General features: G+C 39.0%; 1 pseudogene; it reads left to right on the forward strand.

Moving 5' to 3' along the window:
• Window positions 1-8701: 8701 nt before the first annotated feature.
• On the forward strand, window positions 8702-10308 carry LOC114533328 (annotated as a pseudogene).

Consider the following 10308-nt stretch of genomic DNA (forward strand, 5'->3'; position numbering starts at 1 on the left):
GAAAAGCGACCACCTTTCAACATTTTATCTATATCAATTTCATTTAAACTTAATGCTCCCGAGGGAAATAGTGAGTTTTTTTTCCCAAGAGTCTGAATGTTTCGAGGGAGACATTGAGACTGGAGTGACTGAAACAAAACTCACTCTTTCCCGGGTTAGTGTACATTAAGTGCCTTGTTATATAGGAACAAAAACATACGTGTTACGCAACAATTTCATGCATTTCAAAAAAATCCACTTTACTTTGTTATGACAAGAAGCGGGAAACAATATTTCACTCGTGTCCCTGGCGGGAAACATTGCATCATTTAAAGTTGTGTGACTACGAATGAACTAATAACATTTTAAAATACGCAGCACCTATATAACAAAATAATGTAATATATATAGATGCATGTGCTATAGCGTTTATTACTGTCATTTTACTGAGTTAACATGTTGATTATCGCGCGATAGCATTGCGTAAATTACTTTGCATTATATTATTTGGTGCGAGATTTGGTGTTCCATGACAGGCACTGATTTAAAAACACTATTTTCTCAATTACTTTGTATAAAGAAATTTTTTGGGAGAGAAAAAACATAGTTTCCACTATATATAAATAAATAAAATACCCATTTTAATCTGTGCATGTGCATGATCATAACAGCTGTACAAAATTTTTGCCGTGCAGTTAGTTAAAGGTTAATTGCCCTCTCACCCAACTTCGCCATTTTTATGTCAGCCATTTAACTCGTTGCCTAGACGACATTCAAATTGTCGCTATAAACAGTTGTTCGCTATACCTTTCCTCATGCACCAATATTTCCTATATAGTTTCGTCTGCAAGTAGAAATACACACTGAGAAAAAGTTCTAAATAATCATGTCCTTTTCCCATGCTCAGCTGACACAAAATTTGCAATACTTTCAATTGTTGTTGCCATAGCTACAAATATATAAACCATACTTGGGTAAAAGTTAATATAGAATTTGTGTTTTGGATCAAAAATATAATATATTACAGTGGGGGGAACGTATATTTATTATTGTAAGGTATTTTAGCTTCACGACGTGGTCACTTATTAGGGACCTTAAGCATGTAGGATGGGAATACGACGACGGCAGCTATATCAATACCATTAATGGTTCATTGAAAAGAAATGATTAATCAAAGACCTATCTGATCAGTCTTGCCAGTGTTAAAACAGCTTTCCACCGTCGCGTTTTTAGCACGTACGTATACAAGCACGCAAAAGTTAGAAACAGCCCTTAGCCGTGGTCCACCTTCTACATGCAAAACGTCGTTTATCAGGTCCTGTGTAAAACGTTTACATTCCAAGACCCAGCGAACGTTAGCTACCACGAATCCTTAAGGCTCTATGGAATTGTCCCTAAGCGTTACCACAATGTTTTCAACCTCTTATTTCTCAGTACATTGGTATACAGTTGATAATATCATGCAACAAACGCTTTATACTATAACATTTACTGACAGGAGTATACAACTTTTTTATTACATGGATGGGGGTATTTTACCGAGAATTAAAACGCTCGTAGAACTCATATACAGAATGATACTTTGATAGGTAAAACTGCCATGGCACTTGAAAATTCATCATCGCCGTCCTCACGGACTTGGACATAGTCAAATGGGTCTCTTCAACATACTTTGCAAAGACACTTCGTGCTGTAATGGGCTGCTGTTAGGCTTTGTAGAGGTCTTTGAGGATGGTGCCAGACTCAGCAACTCTCTTTTGTTGAGTGTCAAGTACACCACTCTCTGTGTCCTGAGGTCGCTTGCGGGACCTTCCAGCGGTAGATGATGGTATTAGAGTGACTTCATTTAAGACATCCTTTATATCAGCGCAGGCGCTCTCGGCAGCATTAAGATCTCTCCTGTGAAGCTGAATGGTTTCCTTCACCTAGAAAGACCAAAAATATCATGTGAGAACTACCTCAAATTACTTGGTCATCACGCTGCTGAAGTAATATATGGCTGTCTACATACACTCTGCATGGGCTCCGGTTGGTGGCGAGTGACAGTCTTCAGAAAGGCAAACTTTGAGAGGATCCACTGTTCTCTCTCAGTCAGGTTTGGAGCACTATCCCCGCCTTCCTTCCTGTCAACAGTCTTCATCTGGTGCGCTTGCTCTTCCCAGATCTTCTCTTTCTCGTCATTACGCCTATAATCTGTCATCTTCACATTCCACAACACAGGATTGTCCATGCATGATAAACTCCAGCCTCTTCTGTGGGGCTGAGGTTGCAGGGGGCTTTCTTGGCCCTCTTCCTCTTTTTTTCTCCTTGCTATCAGCCCGCCGGAAGGAGGTGAAGTCATCAATGGTTTCAGATGATAAAGCCGATGAATTATAGGAGTCTTGGAAGGGTTGTGTTGGGGACTTTGAGAGCTCAGAAACATGTCGCGCATTATTTAAAGATGTTTCGGGAATATCGACAAGTGTAGGTGCATCATCATCAGGTGGTTCAACTACATCTGCAGGTACACAAACACGTTGCTCTTCAGCTTTGGCTACGGCTGATGATGGAGTCCTCTTTCCTTTTCTTCGTCCGCGGGTAGATGATGTCTTCTTATTTAATTGGCATGGCGTCTTCGTCTTTTTTCACTGCAGGTTTAACCTTTTCTCGAATGCAGACGTGTGAAAAAACTGCTGCTTATATACGATTAAAGTGTGTGAAACGACTGTGGTATGCTTGACATTATGCGCATTCGAAACGCTTCTTGTACGCTATTCAAACGCTGGCATACGCCAGCGACAGGCTACTCATACGATACTCATATTATTAATAAGTTAATTTTATGCAAAATGTCCTATTTTTACGGACTTTTTCGTGCGTATCAAAATGAACGAAATGATCTTCATATATATACGCGACTCATAGAACCCCGAAAGTTATTGGCTCACGATTAATGAGAATGAGGCTGCTGCACAAGCATTGGATATTTACGGTGATGTAATTAAATTTTTATTTCAAGGGGACGAAGCTTGAATTAGTCGAAGCTAAAGCACGCCTAAACTTATACGCTTGGTAATTGCAGCTGGCGTATTATTGAGTTTATTGTATTCTATAAAAGAAAAACCCATCCTGTCAGCCACAGCCATATAATAAGGTATGGAAATATGAAACCATTTCCTTACGAGCGATATCGATTTTGTTTCCCAAAACTACCGCAAATGTTCATGTGAATAATTGTGTTATATATCCGTGTGCGCATACACACGTAAAATATCTATAGCTATCGCACGCCGAAATATTAAATAAATGACAGCTATATACATGAACAGTATGTGTATGTGTATGCAGTTGAAATTTTGTACGCCAAATTTAAAAAATATACCCGTTGCATACAGAAAAGCTATTTAGAGAATAATTTGGCAGGTGCAAGTATATTTTAACTATTCGTAAATATGAATTACGGGTAATTTGATCAAAACAAGCGCAACAGCATTAAATTATGAAATTTATATTATGTAGTTAGTCTTTCCATCTCTTATTTAAGCACTGATGGGAATTTGCATGCATTGAACATTTCCAGTTTGTTGAACATGAAACATTTCAGCTATTTCAGTACGTCAATCCATGGGTACCAATTCATGCATGGGTATAATTTTAGGCACGTCTCCCTACAGACATGATAAAACGGTTGGATGAAATATTGAATCATTACTAACACTATTAATTCTGTTAAATGGAAAATTTTTCACCGTAAAAACATAGAAGGGACATTTTCCCCATGACGTATGTATATGGCGGTCACTATACCGAACGCATCTCTCGTTCATACTCAGTCGAACAGTGCTCATAAATCCTTGCGTTATTCTGTGTTCTGCATGTTGGGTGAAATATCGCTCATTCATAGTTTAGACTGCAGCCTATAGCCATTGTCTGTAATATATAGAGGCAAGTCGACGACGCTAAGACATCGTGTCTCCGTCACTTACCAGTGCAGTCAATAATTAATATATGTCATTCTGTTGCCTTGGCAATCGAATAAATCGATAAAATACAAGTTCGGGAAACCTCTCGTCAATAAACCTGTTAAAGACGAGGTACAAACTACAAAGTAGAAAAACAGGTACGCAATGCGTACATGTGGGCAAGGCTGCCGAGAGAAATTGGGGGCCTTGCAGGGGTGGATCCAGCACTAGTGCACTAATTTGCATGACACAAGAAAACTGCTAAAAATAACAACTTTGCTTTGTAATGCAAATTAGTGCACTAGTGCTGGATTCACCCCTGGGGCCTTTTTTTTCCGGGACCCTATGCAAGTTGTCCTCACTGTCAAACCGCGAGCAAATGGCGACGCAATTTGAACATTTCGGAGAAAACATATGAAGACGTGGACCGAAAAAGGAGTATTTTGACTTTCTCCCACAAACTACTCCTGTAATTCTATCCGCACAGTTTGTCTTTCTTCAGGAAAGAAAAAAAATTTTGCCGAATCTAAAGCTAATGCAGCTCCCGTGAAGATAACACGATACTATGAAGACAAAAAAGAAGGCTCTTCAGATATATTAATCAGTGATAATTGCATTGTGGAACAGTTAAAGAATGAAAAATTTTCATTTGAAAAAGAAGGATTGATACATAATCTAATATTAATTTGGCATCAAAAATATGGTTTCTCATAGCAACTTATGCCTCTCGTTATCATGCGCAGCTAGAAAATGCATAAAACTAGAAGTTACTATCGGAAGGAAAGTACTGCGGTGGAAACTGGAAGCTAATGTGAGTCTTATAATTTAGTAAGTTTGGGAACATGACTGTCATTGTATGGTGTTGTCATTTGGCAGGATTAGTGACGTACAGTCACATGAAAGAATATTAAAAATTTGAGAGATTAGTTAGATATATAATTTTTTTATGAGTAACGTCATGACTTCAGCGTATGTCTATTTAGCTGTGTGATCTATATAACACAATACACGCTTTTTTCAATATTCAAAATAAATTCTTATCTTATAAAATTCTTTTAACAATATCATTAACATAAATTCACAATAAGTATTTCTATCAGAAGTCTGCCTTTGAGAACTTATGTCAAATATCATTTTACAGTAATTGACGAAAAAAGTTAAAGTTACACATACATACACATACATTTTATTACATTAAATTAGTTAACATGACATGACACATCACATATGGCATCACATCACATTACATTTATTTACCTAAGATTGCGCATCACAGAAATCACAACACATCACAATACAATAGAGAATTCTACTTACTACGTTCATAAAATATTTCAACAATTAACACTGAATGTCTGTATATTGTGCAAAGTTGAAAATACTTATTCTCGAAACACAGTTCTCTTGTCATCACTGTTATAATGACATGGTTATATACCATTCGTTCATTTGGATTACTTGTTGAATTGTGAGTTAGTGTTTTATAGTAGAACAGTCTTAATAACCAATTAAAGGCCATATTATTTGTAACTATCAGGTCCATGACCTTAATTTGTTTTCCCACTGATACCACAGAGCATTCACTATTAGGTATGTATTGGTTGATTACATCTCCAGTCATCAGCCAGATATTTAATATAGTAGCCATAGTTACTGGTTATAAAGCAGAAAGAGAGTTAAGAGATCCTGAAGACAAATTACAGCCATAAGGTGGTGGCTATATAAATGATACTAAATTAAATTAATGTAATTTTGTCTGACAATACTTGAATGACTGTTTTTCACACCATACTTTTATGAAATTTGTATTATTTGTGAATTGTTGAGTTTGTTGCTTCGACTTCAGAACTGCAGTACACGTATTCGGCAAAACAACTAAACAGCGTGCTGAATGTGCCTTCGCATGGTTGGTGAATATTTGGCGATACGCGGGCTGTTGAATCTTTATCGATCTCGTACTAAGTTGAACTGCTTTGAATACGGGCAGTTTAACACATATAGTGAAATAATATTTATGTGAAGCGAGATCCCGGCACTGCCATGCAAGCCCGGCTAAACCTCATATGCATGCATGAACAGGCCTTAGGGCTCAAGTTAAGCCCGCCGCGGACACGTGAGCTATATCAGCTGAGCTGAAGACAAAGCGTGACTGTTAGCTCAGCAAGTTACTCTCGTGTGTGGATAGTTTTTCGTGAGGAGTTCGCCTCGACAGGCAAGTTTCTCACGTGTGCGGAAGGTTTTCGGCCTGAGCTAACTGCCTCCCGAGGTCGTTAGCTCAGCTGATAGCTCTCGTGTGCGGCGGGCTTTATTAAAACCCGGCATTAATCACCTCGTGAATAACGTTTTTTACTTTTCACGAGCCGGTTGTATAATGCTCTCAACTACATTTGCGTAGTTCAATCGTTTTTAACTCAGAAATACATAACTCGATCTGATTGGACAGTTCTGTCACTATAGTTAAAAGTTACCCGCATAGTCTACATGCAGGGTGTCCCAAGCAACCCAAAACTGACTATTAAAATCACTTTGCCTTAAAATATAGCCTTGCAAAGTTTGCAAATTTGTATACTTTTTCACAGGGGTGGATCCAGCACAAGCACTAATTTGCATAACACAAGAAAACTGCTAAAAATAACCACTTTTTTTTGTAATGCAAATTAGTGCACTAGTGCTGGATCCACCCCTGCTTTTTCATTACAAACGGAAATTGTTACCACATTCAGGCCAAAATTTCCATTTGTCCTAAAAATATATTTATTTATGTACGCTATATTTTCCGTATTTTACAACATTTCGCAGCCAAAGACTGAATTTCTACTAATTTCAGTACCCTTTTTCAGCTGCGGGGATTTGATTGCATTTCTTTGCATTTATTAAAAAGTAGTCTATAATGCAAAAGATCATGATCTTCGACATGTCCCCTTCTCGAGCAAATTTAAAATTTTTGTATTTGGTATTTTAACATTGCGTTTAATCCCCACGGGCAAAAGTTCGCGAACAGGTCATTCAAATTTCAACATTAATTTCAATAGATGATTTGAATAGTTTGAGGAGTTTTTGGGACACGCTACATGTATAAGATCAAAACACGCAGGTAATATAAGAATTCCCTTCTTTTCAGATAAATTTTTCGTCTTATAAGCGGATTGGGTGATCAAAAAATGTTTCCTTTGCTGTATCTATTCATTTCATGTACGCTTTTGGTTCATCTTCATAAATCATGTGGCCAAGGAAGCACGGATATGATTTGTTACAATTCAACTCTTGAAAGTAGGGATCGTCTAACATTTTCATATTAGTAGGGAAAATTAAAAATCATTCTTGCGGTAGAAGACTAAATCAAAAATAAGAAATAATCAGTGGCAAGAGCATTGCACCGGCATCGCAAAAGAGGAGGTTAGATTCCTGCCGGAGGACCTACAGTTGACTCATTTTTCTATCAACTGTTCCTGGCTTGAATTTGAATTTAAAACCTTTTAAAAAAACCACTAGAATAATAATAAATATATTAATAATAGGTATACATTAAACTAATTTTTATTATCGAATGCTTTTCTCTTAATAAACTTCCATTTCCACAATATAGTTCAGTAATGGCTGTGAAGAACTTTCAGCGGTCCATTACTTTCCCGTAATGGACCGTAACTTTCTCGTAATGGCCGTCAATCCATTACGAGATGAAAAACAGAGAAATTCTGAATGAAAAAGACACAAATAGATACTCAAGAAAAAATGCCTATTCGCATGTGCCCGACTTTTAAACTCAAGAGCACAGCGAGAGTTTATCTACACGGTATAGGGGGTAGAACAGTGGAGAAGATCCGCAAATTTGATTTAGGGGTAGTTTCTCGGTGTGCCCCAGATATTGTTATTCTGGAGATAGGCACGAACGATTTGTCCGCTTTAAGGCCCGAAACAGTCGGTTCACGCATTGACGACTTGGTTGCTCTAATGCTAGATCAATATCGCGTTGAATTGGTATGCGTATGCCTGATTTCCCCGCGAAAGAACAACCCTCTTTTTGAAAAGCAGCGTTTAATGCTAAATAATTACCTACAGGTAGTTTTAGACAAGGTACCGAGAGTGTTTTTATGGACACACCATGGCTTTATACGACCTTCCGTGACGCCATTTCTACCTGACGGGGTCCATTTTAATAGAATCGGGCAATATAAATTATACCGAAGTTATCGGGGGGCAATTCTTCAAGCAATTAAAATCTTATAAAATTCTTTCTCTATATATATATAACAAGTTGCATGTCGTACGTTACATTTACTTTTCTATAACCTTGAAATTTGACAAACTTTACTCGTGATTACTTCTTATGAAGCACCTTTATCTATTCTATCTTTATCTCTTATCTATATGAGAGTTCTCACACTGTTTGTGAGTTTTGTTGGCCATATGATGAACGGTGCGGCGATCTTCGGATCTGCCATGTTCATCCTGCCGACGTTTGACTTTGTCTTTATCTCTCATCTATATGAGAGTTCTCACATGTTTTGTGAGTTTTTTGTTGGCCATAGGGTGAATGGTGCGGCGATCTTCGGATCTGCCATGTTCATCCTGCTGACGTTTTATAATCATTCTTTCACACATTCCAACTTTCAATTACGACAAAATTAATAACGAACGAATCCTCACTATTGAATGTTCGCCTTACGGGGGATAGTTTTATTTCTCGCACAACGACAAAAATTTGGGTGCGGTTGCTTTACTATCTTTAACTCATCACGCCATAAGTATCTATTTCTGCTTTTAAAGTTTTATTTTTTAGAATGCCACCTGTGCGTCGTTTTAAGCGTGTCGCCGCTCCATCAGCCGTTTTGCGAGAGTCTGTTCAGAACCAACCAACAACATCTCGCCGAACTCGAAGTTCGCCCAATGCTGTATCTGTTGGTGCCACCCCATCAACGTCAACTGTGCCCGTGAGTGATGTGGCTTTGCCCTCTCTTTCGAGTGAGCTTATCTCAACACTGGTGTCTTCGGTTACCGAGGCAGTCGCACAAAAGTTAGCTGGCCTCTTACCAACCTCTGCGTCTTCAACATCCACAATGGCGTCTGCCCCAACAGATTCTACCTCCGGAATCGAAATCTCCAACCAGGGTCCCAATGCAGATTCTCTGGTCAACGACGCGCTCACGTCTATACAAGAAAACCTTACAGGTCAGACCACTCCTTTTTCTCTTCCATGTTCAAGTGCTCCGGGTCCACGGGAATCGTTCCACTCTGCCGCTTTGCCTCTTGATTCGCGGATTCGGATAAAAATAAAGTTTAAAATATGGAATGAGGAGTTTGTCGATATAAGTACTTTGTCAGGTGGCCCAGACGCGGCCGCTAAATACGAGATTAGTGTACGGACCTCTGACAACGGTCAACCTGCTTCTCTTCTTCTTGAGCCGGCTGCGAAATCCAAAAGGGTCAAAACTATTAGCGATTGGCTTCGTTCGTTTCATATTTTTGTTTCCATTTATACACAACGGTACCCTCATGAGTCCCCCGCGCTCATGAAATATTGTCAAATCATCCAGGATTTGGCCAATAGGGGTCATAATTGGTTTTACTACGATGAGAATTTTCGATTTTTGCGCCAAACACAGGCCACGCGCGTTCCCTGGGCGACCGTTCACTGGGAGTTATGGTTGAAATCTCAATATCCCACTACGTCTAAGCCGAACACGCAAGGCAACAATTATACGCGCCACCCTTCAAAGGTGTCTGTTCCTCGGGGATATTGTTTTAAGTTTCATCGCGGAACGTTTTGTGCCGGTTGTGATTTCAAGCACATTTGTTTTAAATGCAACGGATCGCACCGTGCCGTGAATTGTAATTTTCGTGCCAACAACAGACCATCTCCCACTGATCGATCGCCTAAGCCTATTTCAACAAAGTCGGTTGCCAACACCCGTAAAACTTCATAATTTACAAATATTGTTAGAAGGTTATCATCCAAGTATTGTTGATACACTAATTTCCGGATTTACTTCGGGTTTTCGCATTCATTTCTCTGGCGCAGAACAGTCGTTTGAAGCAAAAAATTTACGGTCTGCTCTTGACAACCCAGAAGCGGTTGACCAAAAATTAACGAAAGAGTTAGAGGCATCTCGCCTTGCTGGGCCATTTAATTGTCCGCCCTTTCCAAATTTTCGGGTTTTGCCTTTGGGCCTGGTTCCTAAAAAACAACCGGGTGATTTTCGCATGATTCATCATTTATCGTTTCCAAAGGGAGCATCGGTTAACGATGGTATACCCGATTTCGAAACATCTGTGCGGTACGCTACCGTTGACGACGCTATTCAACTTTTTAAACAAGCGGGCCGGGGTTGTTTCCTGGCAAAAACAGATATAAAAAATGCTTTTCGAATCATTCCTATCATATAGTGCT

The sequence above is a fragment of the Dendronephthya gigantea genome, unplaced genomic scaffold, assembly GCF_004324835.1.
Source record: "Dendronephthya gigantea isolate DGI-Jeju-01 unplaced genomic scaffold, DenGig_1.0 000089F, whole genome shotgun sequence".
NCBI lineage: Eukaryota > Metazoa > Cnidaria > Anthozoa > Malacalcyonacea > Nephtheidae > Dendronephthya > Dendronephthya gigantea.